Source organism: Corvus moneduloides, chromosome 19 (genome assembly GCF_009650955.1).
Source record: "Corvus moneduloides isolate bCorMon1 chromosome 19, bCorMon1.pri, whole genome shotgun sequence".
Lineage (NCBI taxonomy): Eukaryota > Metazoa > Chordata > Aves > Passeriformes > Corvidae > Corvus > Corvus moneduloides.
In genome coordinates, this window is record NC_045494.1 from 8,840,496 (window position 1) to 8,855,021 (window position 14,526).

At 54.4% G+C, this 14,526-nt stretch overlaps 1 protein-coding gene across 6 annotated transcripts in view; it reads right to left on the reverse strand.

Annotated features, from left to right (window-relative positions):
- Positions 1-14,526, reverse strand: part of SEPTIN9 (septin 9) — a 133,298-nt gene that overhangs the window by 27,114 nt on the left and 91,658 nt on the right. The window contains exon 1 of one of the 6 annotated variants that reach the window (XM_032128784.1): positions 9,136-9,240. The exons of the other annotated variants lie outside the window; for them this stretch is intronic. The gene's annotated coding sequence lies outside the window, so the exon portion shown is untranslated. Of the gene's footprint in view, positions 1-9,135; positions 9,241-14,526 lie in introns of those variants that run through there. 6 annotated transcript variants of the gene reach the window in all.

Consider the following 14,526-nt stretch of genomic DNA (forward strand, 5'->3'; position numbering starts at 1 on the left):
CAAGAGCAGCAAACACAGGTGAGCACAGCGTGCTCAGCCACGTGAACCAACTCCTTGCTCCTTGGAGTTAATTTTTTCAGATTGAAATCATGGGCATACTTTAGTCTTGCCTGTGAGGGAACAAAAACAACCATAGAAAAGTTCTCCCCATGGTCAATGAATCTCTGCAAAGACATTTCACAGAATCACAGACTGGTTTGGTTGGAAGGGACCTTAAAGACCATCTAATTCCAATCATGGGCAGGGACACCGTCCCCTAAACCAGGTCCAACCTGGCTTTGGACAATTCCAGGGACGTGGCAGCCACAGCTTCTCTGAGAACCCTGTGCCAGGGCCTCCCCACCCTCAGGAGGAAGAAATCGGAGCACACAGGAACTCAACACTGTGTACAAGTTGTTTCCCAGATTAATTAATAGAAAATATTTTGTTTCAACTCTTATCCTTCCCAGGAGCAACAGGTGGTGAGCGAGCAGCTCAGAAGGACAACAAAGTGTCATCCTTGGCCCCACAGCAAGTGCAGCAGCCCTTTAGTAGCACTGCTGGTCCCCAGGATGGCTTTCGGTGACTTTGGGGTGTTTGTGCAGAGGTGGAACTCACAGAGTGACAAACAGCCACCCCTGGGATTTGTTCTTACAGGAGCATCTCTGTTCCTGCAAGAAGAACAGGGCCCTGTGCTTCTCCCACTGCTCATTTCTGGCTCTGAGCACAGGCAGGACTGACAGGCAGAGGAAGGAAGCAGCTTTACCCCTACAGTGAAGATGAACTGGACAGGGATTAAGTGACTCGCCCAGGGTCACACAGAAATCTTACAGCAGAGCCAAGAACTGGATCCAAATCCTCTAATTAAGGGTTTTAAAATCACAAACTCATTGTTCTTCTCTTAGAAAAAAACTAATAATCAGAGTTAGGAGCAATTCTAAAGAGGCCCATTGCTGTTGTAAGTTGTACCGAGGGATTTGAACTAACTACAGATCCAGCTTTTAGTCTTGCAACTAATCTGAAATGTTAAGGAAGATTCCTGCCTGGCTTACACAATCCAATCTGTACTGCTTTATGGGACATCCTTGTAGTGAAAGAAGGTCCCCATGTCACAGCCACACCCTGCAGGGCTGGTAGGGCTGACTGGAGAAGGTGGTCCAGCACTCATGCTCAGGGATACAGCAGTGAGGGTTTCAACAGACCCTGAGTTTTGGGAACAATCCCAGCCACAGTCCTTTGCAGCAGAGAACTGCCCAGCAGTGGGGCTGTCCCCCAGCAGCACTGCAGCTCTCCCCTGTGCCGGGCAATGCTCTGCCCTTGGCCAGCTCCAACCATAAATCCCCAGCTTCGAGGAATAACCAGGATTAGCAGGTGAAGGCAGCTTCACCAGCACTATCCAGCCTGTGGGCAGACCTGCCAACAAACTCACTTCATCCCAAGCTGCCCAGCACTTAAGAAAACATCAAATCCCTCAGGCACAGGCAGCACGAGCGGGATGTTCTCTCACAGGAATGCTGAAGGGACATTTCCAATTTTACTGCACCTCAGCAGTCTCCAGTTAGAAGTGCACTATTAGGGCTTAGGAAATAATTTTTATTCTTTCAATATTGCTGCAATGCTGACTACCTGCCAGTCCCCAGTGACTTTGACAGACAGACAGAAATTCTGCCAGCTGTATTTATAATCTCAGATCAATAGCAGAATGAAATGCAGAGACCTTGGTGAAGCACCAGCAAACTCAGTGGAAAGCAGCATGAGTGAGAAAAGGACAAGAGCTTGAAGATCACAAGACCAAAATTTAATTTTTTTTAGCATTGAAAGAGACACCATCACCTCTAGCAGGAACAGAAAGGATCTCCCAATGCCAGGAACATCTAAAAACAACCCCAAAGCTTTTCTAAGAGCCTGAGTGCAGGTCTGCAAGTGTTACCACTCAGGCAGAGCTCCGGCAGGCAGCCACCACAGTCCCTGCAGCATGTGCAGGGTAACTCCCCAGAACATCTCTAGGACCCACAGGTCAATGACATTTCCTCTTCTCTGGCTGTATTGAACTCCCAAGTCGATTGATTATGCTGGTTTTTGTCTTTAAAGCTACCTGGTTTCTGGTATTGAACAGCTCCTCTGAGCAGCCCATGTCAGACAGACATCTGCAGGTATCCCACCAGTTCCTTCATGAAAGAAGCTCTTTGGTGGCTTAAATCTCCCTAGAGAAGGAGGGTAGTGGAGCAGCAGTAACATGGGGTGCAGGCACTGCCAGGAGCATCCCAGAGCCCTCCAGAGCTCAGGGACCAACCACCAATCAACCCCTCCACGCCCTGGCCAGGAGCAGGATCCAGACCCTCCAGCATCACTGCACCGTGGCTGTTCTGCTGAACCCACATCACACCCAGGACTGGCCCAGCTTCCACCACACCAAAACCCAGAGTCTCCTCCAGCTGGACATCTCCAGACCGCTCCCACTCTCCAGGAAGGAAGGAAGGAAGGAATGATTTCACACGCTGTCACCAGCCATCAGGAGCAGCTGGCACTGTGTCCTTGGCATGAGTCACCCACTCCCTGGGGAGGCCGTGCCTCGGCTCCCGGTGTCACATCCCAGCAGTGTCCATGCAGCAGCCTCCCTTCCTCTGGCACATTCCTCCTGCAGAGGATCTGCAGCTCCTGCCTGCTCCCGCGAGGCAGGAGGGTCCTCACTGTGCTTGAACAATCCACCATTTTCCAGCAGGGAACAGGCTTTGCTAGGAAGGCACTCCACAGTCACAGATATTTGGAAAAAGCAATAAAGAACCCCAATCCTCTCAAATTCCTTTTCCCTTGCAGGGAACACTGGTTGGGGCACTGATGTGCTGGTTTGGACAGACACAAAGCACTCTCAGCATCTTCCAGGCACTGCTGTGGCCTCAGCTCTGAGCACAGGTTTTGCTCAGCAGGGACAGGTCTGTCCTGGCCCCAAAACGCTGCTGCTCAGATCCCTGGGCCAGCTCTGCAGATGGCACAGCCCAGCCATGCCCAAGGAAACACACTTGGCTCCTTTGGCTGCTTAGGAGCAGTCCTCACCCCTCCTCTTCAAGGGCATGATCTGCTCCCCAGACATCCACAGAGTATCCCAAAGGACAAATTATCCCTAAAAGAGGTAAAGCAAAACTCTCTGCATCTCACCCCCCCAGCATCCCAGAGCCCCACTCCACCAAACCCCTGCATCCTGCCCTGTGGAGAGAGGGGGAGCAGATGGAGCCTACACAGAGCTCACACACCAAAGGGCACCTCCCAGAGCCCCATCATCCTCCTTCACCACCTCTGCTCCTCCTCTGCACGGTCAAAGCAGACCCGGCAGCAGAGGCACAGGATGAGTTTGGTGAAAATAAATCACCTTTGCAAGGGAGAGCAGCAAGGAGTGAAAAGTTCAACCGCCCGAGTCACCCCAAACTTGCTCAAGTCGTTCAAACTGTTACACCCCAAAGTGGCATCTCCTCTCTAGATGGGGAGATGGCCTGGCAGCGGCACAGGGACATCCCTGGGGGTCACAGCAACCCCTGGTACAAACCAAGCTGCAAAGAAGGTGCTGGGGTGTCCTAATGGTCCCTGCAGGCCACGTGCAGGGATACACGTCCCTGCAAGCTGTACATAATGGGCCCTTCTCCACCCTTTGTCTGCTGCCCCTTTTAAACCTATAAACGCCGTTTGGAGGTAAAGAAGAAAGAATTTAGGGCATCCTAACCCTGAAAAGAAGGAAAACTCCATTCAAGCTGCCGGCCTGTCTCCTGCAGCTTAATTAATAACAACCCATCCCCAGCAAGCTGCTGCAACGCCAGCTGTCTCCTCGGATGGAGGTGCCTTGCTCCGAATAATAGCGCTTTGTGTTTTGATGGGAAAAGGTCAGGAGGACGGGGGGGGAGGAGGAGCTCGGGTGGGAGGGAAATGCGTCGCCGCCCTGCAGTTCCCGACGCCGTGAGCGAGTCCCGCTCGGTCCCCATCTGCTGCTGGGTCAGATCTGGGAGATGGTGGCACCCCTCCATCAGCCTTGGGGTGATCACGTCCTAAAACTCAGCAGGGAGAGGGACACGGGGAGAATTCAGGCCTGTGGGCTGCACTCCCCCCACTGCTGGGAGGCCTGGGGAGCTCCTGATGCCACTTTGACATGGTCCAGGACCCCCTCTGGGGAAATCCCTGCTCTGCTCTTATCAGGAGGCTCCCTGATAACAGCACAGGATCAGCGCTGCAGGCAGCCAGTGCTGTGTGCCCCCGGCAGCTTTTCCAGGCCACCAGAAAGGGATGTTCCCTGCTACCATTTGGCTTTTGCATAAACAAACAAGCCAAGCCAAGGCTCAGAGCAGCAGCGGATGAATCCAAGGTGATGCAACAATGCGCCACAGAGGGGAAACAAAGTAAAATGGACCCGAGCCCTAGGTGTGAGATGCCCACAGCCACCAGACTCCAGGGCATGGCCATGAAATCACCTCCATTTCTTCTCGGCCACAGAGCCCAGTACCGAGTAGCAAACCAAGACACCTCCTTGGATCCTGGGCACCAGAGCTGAGGGCTCCTGGGATCCCTGTGGGTGCTCTCTGCCTGCCATTGCCCTGCTCCCGGCTGGTTACCCAGGAAAAGGGATGCTCCTGCCGCAGCAGGCATGGCTGGGCATTGGTGCCCGGGGAGCACCACTGAACATGGTCAGTGCCCTCTCAGGAGCACACAGGCAGCTCTTGTGCTCCGCCAGCCGGCCTGGCCTCTGCTCTCACCGTCACTTTTGCCCCCTCCTTGTCCCACCCAAGTCCCTCTGTGCCATCCAGGCAGCCCGGGGCTGCCCCAGCACGGAGACACTTCTGGTCCCAGTGCAGGACTGGGGCACAAACTCCCATCCATCTATCTTGGGGAACAGAGACTAAAAATGGCAAAGAAAGGCAGCAGCAAGCAGCGTTAGGGCAGCTCCCTGTCCCACAGACATGTCCCCTACCCAGGCACCAAGGCTTTGCACTTCATCCCCCAGCTGTGCAGGGGGAGGACACAGCCCACAGTGCCCCCGCTTCCACCCCAGGAAAAGGTCCCTGTTGCTTAGCAAAGGGCCATTCATCACCAGGACTGTGTGGGATGACAAAGGGTTAACCCACTGCAGCTGGGCCAGAAATACCATCCAGGACAAAGAGAGACTTCATGTCACCCGCATCCGCCCAGCACGAGGAAAAAGGGGCCTTAATCCGATTCCCAAAGAAAATGTGGCTTTTACAGCCCCGCCTGGCCAGGCCCCTCCAGCAAGTTTTGCATCTACAGCAAGAGTTAACCCAGTCTGAGTCTGAGAAGGAGCCAGAAAATAGGAAGGGAAATCACTTTTCCACAAGTTCGTGAGAAGGGAGAGCTGGCTGGAGACGGCTGGACCCAGGCAGCATCCCTGCAGCAGGACCACAGGGACATGGATGTTTTAGGAAAATCTGATGGCCCCAAAGCACCCCTAGAACAGCCAGACCTGGGCAGGGGTTTTCAGGGGATTTATCAGGGACTGGAGAAGGCACCACTGCTGATTTCCCACCGGCTGCACCCCTTCCTAGCGATCACCAATGGCTCAGGGAGGGAGCTCTGAGCACGCCAGCACTGCCTGGTATTTTGGGGATGATAAGGATGAGCCTGCAGAGATCTTCAGGGCATTAATGCAGAACTCTGCCTCGTCTCCACAAGGACAGGGACCCCAGGGAACAAAGCCAAGGATGCTGCTGGGAAGCAGACAGTGCTCTCACCCACTAGATGTGGATGAACTGTCTCTGCCTTCATCTCCCAGCCAGGCACACATCCCACAGTGCCACGTCCATGCCCGAGTCACAGCTGCGGCCCCGTGGCAAGTGGGGTTTGCCAGCCTGGCCACCTCTACCCTGTTACCTTGAAATGCCACATGCCCACTCCCATCCTGATTTTTGGATGGACACTTCCAGGATGCCACTGAGCTGTATTTGCAAGATTAACTCTTTTACTGCCAGTTTGGTGATTACTTTTTAACAAATCAGGTAGCTTTACCATACTCTACTCCACCAAGCCCAACAAATTTTAGGGATAAATGAAACAAAGTCCAGTTGAATTCAGCCATAAGATCACAGCACCCAGCAGGCTCAACCCCAGGAGTGACAGCCTTCCCTTCCCCAGCCCAGCCTTTCCCCTGTGCTGGAGCAAAGCTCAGCCACGTTACCCAGGGAGCAGCAGCTCCAGCCCGTGTTTCACCCAGCCCCAGCACAGCTTCCACAGGGCTGTATGCGGCATCGGGGCCATAAGGAAATCACAGCATTTGAAACCACAGGCTATAAAAATTCCACCGTGCTCAGGGAAGGGAAGTCTGGATTCCCCACGGAGAGGCGTCCAGGAACCGCTGCTGCCGGGTTATTGGCCACCAAGCCATTAGACCGTGCCACATGTGCATGCCTCGAGCCATGGCCAGCACGGCCCAGTGAGAGGGTACGTGCTGAGGGGCTGTGGGGTCAAACACATTCAAACACCACCATGGAGCTACCCACAAGCCCCACGGCCACACAGGGGTTTTGGTCTCAACATGGGAAGTCATGGATGGTAACTACAACAGCATGGGAGAGGTCACAGCTCTATCGCAGTTCTCCGTGTGTTCCAAACAGTTTTTTTCTATCATGACATGTCCTTATCTGCACTCAGGAGGCCCTTAAAGCAGGGCACACACCCTGGACAGCTGCACTCCTCCTGGATGCTATATCCTACAATCTGGAACCACACCTGGACAAGGCAGCAGCGTTTAGGGGTTCCCACATAATCACGATTCTTGGTTTTTTGCATTTTTACCTTGTCTCAAAACCAAAGCTCAGCCCAGTGTTGCCTGCACACACAAATACCCCATTGCCTGGCTCACTTACCTCCCAGGGGAATTTAGTCCACCCACCCAACAGTCATTAGCACCAGGAAACCCAGGACTCTCAGCCAGCACATGTCCAACAGCAGCACAAAATCCTCTCCCACCCCAGAGCTGCACCACCAGTCTGCTCCCTCTGCCGCACCCACCATCCACAGCAGCAGGAATTCAATAAAATTAAGCAACTTTAACCCAAAACTTGCCTGGCGCTGTGGGAGGCTGTTCCTGTACTCCTCTGCTCCGCGTGTTCCCACAAGCTGACCCTGGAAAGCAGCAGCAGCAAGCCCAGTGTGCCGTGCAGGGCACGCAGCTGCTCAGCTCATGGACGAGATATCACGGCTGGATACCCGTGGCTCCAAAGAGGGAGTTTTGGGACAGATGGAATGACCTGCTCTTTACAGAAGGATGGACACAACACCTATGAAATCCCCAAGAAATCCTACATAAACAGCTCGGTGTATGCTGGAAGGCACAGCACAGGACAGCAGTACCGGCCCCATTGGATCCCAGCTGCTCCCCTGGCCCCGATCTGCTCTGGCAGAGCCGAGATAGTCTCAGCCCTGAATATGTCAGCCCAGATCCATCCCGGATGCTCCTTCCCTAAATGAAGTGTGGTCACACTGGGATGGATATAAAAAGCCTAGCCTGAAATCCTCTGGCGTGAAGCCTTTCCTGCAGCCCTGGCTGCTTCCAAGGACAGGGAGACATTGGGATACAGAGAGAAAGAGCAGTTCCTGGGGGTTCACACTGGCACAGCCCGGGCTGCCGTGCCCAGTACCCCCAACCTCTGCCAGACTAAGGCAAGATGGAAAACCTCTGTGCTTGGCAAGTCCAGGGGGCCCTACCGTGTCACCTAAACATCTGTGTCACTGTCACTGGGCCATCAGGAATGGCGAGGCAAGGATGCAGAGGGGCTGTTCAAATTATTAAAAAAAAAAAAAAAGAAGAAAAAGAAAGAGGAAAACAAAAAAAAGTGAGGCTCGGAGCTGGGCCAGTTTGCAGAGCTCCAGGGCTGCAACATAGCCTTCCCCATCCCCATGGCATCCACATCCCTGGAGTGTCATCATCCCTTTGGTGTCCCCGGCCTTGTGGCATCCCCACCGTCACAGTGTCCCCATCCGTGTGGCATCTCCACAGCCCTGCCCTTTTTGGGGGGTTGGGGTGTCCCCAGGGCTCTGGGTGATCCCAGTGCACCCCACAGTGCAGAGGAGATGTGTGCCCTGTGCATGGGCTGTAGCTCAGGTTTGGGGGCTGCTGCGAGTGCTGGGGCAGGATGAGCAAGATGAGGGGAGAGCAGGAGGCTGTTTTTGGGGAGCACTTCCCACAGAGGCACCGAGAGCCATGGAAAAGGGCTGGAGACAGGAGCCCTGCACCCACCAGCACACACAAGGACGCTCAGGAGGTTTTCCCCAGTGTTCATCAGGACAAGGGGCCATCAAACACCAGGAAGTTCGTTTTCCACATCAGCTCACAGCCAACTTCCAGAGCAAAAACCAAGGAGTGAGGCCACCCTGGGCTGCCAGCCCTCCCTTACGTCACCAGACACACTCCCCGCGATGTCACAGGAACGCATTTGCCAAAAGTAACGTGAGAGCATCTCCTGCAGAGCCCTCACAGCCACACATCTGCCAGGCTGGCCAGGCTGTGGCAGCCCCTTCCCACCACCTGCGCAGAGGCAAACCACACCCGGCCCCTCTGGCTGGGGCAGGGCTCCCAAACTCAGCACAGAGCCCACCACAGGCAGCACCCCGCCCCTGCCTGGCACTGCCAGCAGCCAGGCCCCTTTCCACCACAGGGCAGTGGGAGCTGGGTGAGGACAGCCCGTCTGCACCGGGGTCCCATCCTGCTGGGAGCTGACACCCCAGGGAGCCCCCATGCCCTGGATGATGTCAGGGCTGCTGCCACCCCATTTCACCCCCAGGAGCTGACGCCAGCCTCTGTGACTCCCCTGTCCCACTCTCTGCCTGCTCGGGCCGTGGTGCAGAGGCTCAGCCCAGCACATCTCATCCCACAGGGAGCCTGAGAGGTGGCAGAGCCGGCTCTGCCTCCTCCCTCGGCACAGGTCCTGACAAATCACTCCCCTGTGACAGTGCCTGCATCACGTCCCTGGTATTTTCCCCCTGCTAAGCCACTGCTCTATTTTTCCCCTCCTTACCCTTCAAACCCCCACGTACTCATCGCACGGCCACGCTCAACTTCCCCACTCCACAAATCCCCACTGGCACGGCTGTGGAGACCCCAGCACAGCCCTTGCCACAGCTTTTTACTCCCTGAGGCTGGGGAGAGCTCAAGCAGAGACTTACTCAGCCAAGGATGATGAGGAGGACAATGCACGCTGCCTGGAGCCCGCGAGAGCCAAGGATGCTTCAGCACCTATTTCAGCTGCTGCCCCAGAGAGCCTCCCCCCAACTTCTGGAAAGTTCTGCTGAATTCCCTTCGAAAAGGTCTCACAAAGCAGATCCCTCCTGGCTCTCTGCCTCCCTCACCACCAGACATGAAAAGCACTCGAGTTTCTCCCCGGGTAACGCGGGTAAAAGCCTCCAACATCAAAGACACCACACAAGAGTTCTCGCCCCCCCATTCCTCCCAGGCACCAGTGCTGGGGCTGCCTCCCTTAAAAGCACAGCAACCTCAGTGGCTGAGGCGCCAACTGTGCTGAAACCACAGTTTTGGGGTTTTTTTTCTGTATTTTTTTTCTTTTTTTGTTTTTTAATCAACCACAAACTGGGGAACTTGGGGGCAACATGACCAGCATGGTGCTGGTGGGGTTTTGCTCACTGTCTGCTGTGTGGCCAGCCCAGAAAAAGGGGAGCAAAAATATCCCTTGTGCCAGTCCTGTCATTGCCCAACACTAAAGGAAGCCACTAAGTGTCCTGAAGCAAAACCACAAGCACCCTCCAAGCGAGCAGATTCCCATGGACTTCTCAGCAGCCTCTGCAACTCCTCTCCCCCATCTGCAAAACAGAAACATCATCTCCCCCCTGCTTTGCGAAGCACTTTGATATCTGCACAGCCAAGCAGGGCAAGGGAGGGGTGTTTACCTTCCTGGAAACAGAAAGCGGCATTTACACCCAAAACAACAAGACCTCGGCACAAAATTCCGGGGCAGAGGGAGCAGTTGCAGACGCAGCAGGAACAGCCGCGGATTCAGAAAATGAGGAGGACTAGAAAATAGCTTCAAACACCGCAGGGATTTCAAAAAGTCCTAGGAGCACATGGTTTCTTGGCCCGTTTCGGAGCGTTCCTCATCCCTTCATCCCACACAGCAGTTGTTCCTGCCAGATCACCGCCTGCCCGGGAATGCTGGGTTCATTTTATTGCTGGAGCACGGAAACAACCTTCATTTTTGGGGGGGAGGTGGGAGGGCTGTGCCGTTTAACACTTGGCTGCGTTCATGCTGTGATTAATATCACCCGACGCACAGATACCAGATGTGCTCAGGGCAGGCTGGAGCGTATTCTAAATTGCACCAAGATGGAATTTTTGGGCAATTTTCAGGGAGTGCTGAGGGCAGGCACTGATGGGAGAGCAGAGATTTACACAGGCAAGAAAAGAGAATTCTGTGGGGTTATGGCGCTGGTCATAACCCCTGGGCCAGCAGCAATGCCATGGACTGTGATTATAATCAGCACCCTGTCATTTTGGGGGCAATCACTGCAATTCCCGTCCTTTTGTGGGTCCAATTTCCACACGCCCACAGCAAAAAACACTTCAGCTTTACCCCTGCTTCTGCTGATCCCACGGAACTTTAGCTCCAGGAAGGCATTGCTGGTGCAGGAACAGCAAACACTGGTAAGGTTGGACCTCTCCATGCTGCTTCCCCAGGGTCCCACTGCAAGCCCGCTCCTAAGCAAATCCCCCAGCCAAGAGCCTCACTCCACCAGCAGCTTCTCCCCACCCCTGTGGGGAGGAGTGCCCCGGGGTCACCTACATGGGTGTCCCTTTAATTAGAACCAAATCCTGGAGCAGCACTGGAGACTCATTCCAGCTTTTTGGAGGCCACACACTGCCCTGATGGACAGCTGACCTCGATCAGGGCATCACACGGTTCTACCATGCCCCAAACCCTCACCATGGGGTTTCAGAGACCTCTCTCCTCTGTGCAGGGTTCCCTCCTGCTGATCCCACCCGTGGGCCATGGCTGATGTCCTCCGAAAATGAGTTCAGGCTGTGCCTGGACCTGCTGGTTTTCTCTTTTCTGCTTTGCCCAGATTTGAGAGCTGAAGTTTGGGCCATTCTCACCTCCCACAAACCAGGTCAGCTCCACATAGAGGTGGCCAGGCTGCTGGTGACGTGACTGGTGGCAACCATGAGCACCGGTGTCACCGGGGCTGTCCCACAGGACACAAACCAGAGAACAAAAAGAGGGTCCAGGGCAGAGTAAAACAGTGCTAGCTGTGTCTTCTGCTGTAGGCATGAAAAGAAGCAACAAAAAGGAGCATTCCTTCTCCCTGAAACTCCACGGACATGCTTGCTGCCAACAGGGAAGATGTGGGAGCCTGTCCGTCAGTCCAGACAGGACCAGCAGCGACTCCGGGCGTGAGAAATCCCAAATTCCGCATCCCACAGGGCTGCCTTTGTGCTACTGCTGAAATGGTGAGGTCTGGTTGGCACCTAGAGCCTGGTTTGGGGGTTCATCAGGGCAGGAGGGAGCAGCAATTTTCTGTGGGCTCCCAGCTGTTGCTACAAAGGACTTCACCCAAGCGGAGTCTCTCTCTGTTCCTCCTCCGTTTTTTCCCACCACGGGTCCGTGCTGTGCATACAAAAGCAGTGCTGAGCTGTGAATTTACACCCAGAAACCAAAAGTAAAAGATCTCCGTTATTCACTTCTATGAGCAAAGGTTAAATCCTAGCAAATACATCAGCTTTTGTGGACAGGACAAGCATTTGGCAGCCAGCAGGAAGGAACAGGAACGTGGGAATTCCTCCTACGACTTGGCAACAGACTCTTCCCCCAGCACAGGAGCTCTCTGGGGTCTGCTCAGCCTCTGCCAAGCTAAGAAAGCCCCTCATTCAAGTGCTCAGTAATCTCACAGGACATCCTGTAGCTCAAGGAGGAGTTTAAATGAGGGGCTGGATGGATTCTAGCTGCCTAATTGTTGGAGAGAGCAATAGAAAAGGTGGGGTGGCAGACCTGGAGCTGCGATGTCCTGACCTGCTCCTTGGAGAAACACCTCATCCTACTGAATACAGAAGGTGTCTACAGCAAATCAGCTCCTGAGCCAGCTGTGTTGAGATGTAGCACGGTTTCTGCCTGCAATGGGCTCCACCACAACATGAAAGAAGCTGTGTTAGTGTTCCCTGGGAGGTCTAAGAGGGGCATCCTGCCTCTTCCTGCCTCACCCCAGCTGCTCCCACCATCCCACTCCCCATGCCAGAGCACATCTTGGGGTTTGATGTTGTTCCAGCATCCAGGTGATGGGGCAGTGCCGTGTTCAGAGGCACAGGAGAGCCAGGACATACATCCTAAAAGGTATTTAGGCACCTAATTCCAATTAGGCTGTAATGCTCCTCAAGAGATTGCAGAAGATAGATAGATAGATAGATAGATAGATAGATGGATGAACCAATATTTGAGAGATGTTTCAGGGCAGACCTGCACCACAATCACACCAAGTGGGGAATGAAGCACTCAGCACCAGGTCTCCATCACCATCCACCCTACAGAGCATTACATGGACTGGGACCAGCACTCAGACCAAGGGCAGGTGTCCATACACACGTGACAGAAGCCAGGGAAGCTGCATTTGCTGGGGAAGTGGAGAGACCTGAATTAGAAGGTGCTGCTGCTGAATAAACTCTCAAAGAATCATCAGGAACCATCACAGGCATTGCTGGGCGAAGCCACTTCTAAGAAAGCAGAGCTTGGCTTTAGGTATGAACAGAAGAAGCATTTCCTCCGAGCTGCCATGCACACTTGGTGCATGTTTTTGGGGTTCATTTGTACCTGTTTGGCTCTGTACACCTAATCCCCACCTTGATAGCATCCACAAACCTAACACGGTGACAGCACGTCATGCTTCCTGGAGATCTTACACAGGACATGTTCAGAGCAACTCTTCTGGACACAAACGTGCAGGACACCAAGGATCCTTGTTTCCATTTCCTACAAGGACTAGAGAAAGTGTCAGGGGGATGCTCCAGACTGCAAATCCCATGAGGCCCCCATGAGCACCTGAGGAGGGAGCAGCACGTGCTGCCCCACAGCAATGGGTGTCCCTGGCTCCGGGGCACTGGGTGCTGTGCTCCCCACCAGCTCCCCAAACCCTCATCTCAGCCTGGCCAGCACAGAGAGACCCCCAACATGAGCCCCACCACCCCATGAAATCAGGGCAGCCCCACTGCCTCCCAAACACCAACTCAGAGAAACCAGGGCAGCCCTGCCACCACCCAAGCTCTGCTCAGAGCCTCCTCCCCCGCCGTGATCTGAGATAAAGGCAGAGGTTCTGCTCTGTGACACTCGCTGCCACTTAAAGGTCATGGGCCCCAACGGGGTTTGAGGTTTTCAGCTCAGCAGGATACAGCTCTCATGTCTGACACCCTCCTAAAGCTGAGAGCAGAGAGTGCTGCTGACTTCAGCCTATTCCTGGGGGCCTAGGTCGCTCCACAACCTCGGGTGCACACTTGGGGATCTATCAACCATTACTCACGTTTTTTAACCAGAAGAAAAAGCTTTACTGAGGACTCCAAGACCCTGGATTCAGAGTTTGGGACCATTCAAGCAAAGGCTGTGGTGGAAATCTATTTTCTAGATGAAGAGCAATAGGGAAAATCAGCTTTTGAGGCAAAGACTGGGTGCTGGATCCATCCCTTGAGGGATGCAGGCAGGTCCAGCACAGACCCTGCTACATCCCTGCCCTTCCCGTCCCAATCCATGCTCCTGCAGAGCACATCAGGGCAAGGCAGAACCCCAATCTCACAGAGACAGGCTAAAACTCACTCCCTGGGCTCCAGATTACCCATTCATCTCAGATTTAAGACAAGCTTTAAGAAAGATTTAAGACAAACTTTGGCTTCCCTGCAGATCTGTGGTTCAGCAAGTCGAGCACTGCCCTCTGCCCTGGACAGAGCCTTTCAAGGAGCTCTTTCCAAACCCCTTCCCAAACCTTTCTGTGCCTCTCCCACTGCTGCAGCCCCAGGCTCCACATCCCTCTGTGGGAGCCGTGGGAAGGAGGGCACATCCCACACAGGGACACCCCGACCCGCAGTGACACAGAGGGAAGGGCTGGCAGGGGCAGACTGAGGGTCAGCCAGCCAGGAGAAGAAAAATAAATCCCCCATGCAGGGATTACACAGCAGCACTGCTTCTTCCTGCAGCCCCACAGCCCCACCACAGCTGCTCAGCACACCCTGGGGCTGCTGAACTGCCTGAGGGGCTCCAGGACACTCCTGGGGAAGGATGCTCCCTTTTCTGATGAATTTTCCCTGTTCCCCCACCCCACCTGGAGCCCTGTGGACTCAAGGATGCTGTGTGAGTATGTGCCTCACCAGCTGATGGGGCAGGGAGGTAAAAGCAGGCTTCAACCCAGCATCATTTGGGGCAGCAAAGCCTTTTTACACACATCCCCTGCCCCACATTGTGCATGACCACCCTGCTGGTCCCTGCACAGTGTGGCAGCCACGGGCCAGTGGGGATGACTCCAGGGCAAATGGGGATGACTCCAGGGCAAATAACTGCATTTCTGTCCCCAAAC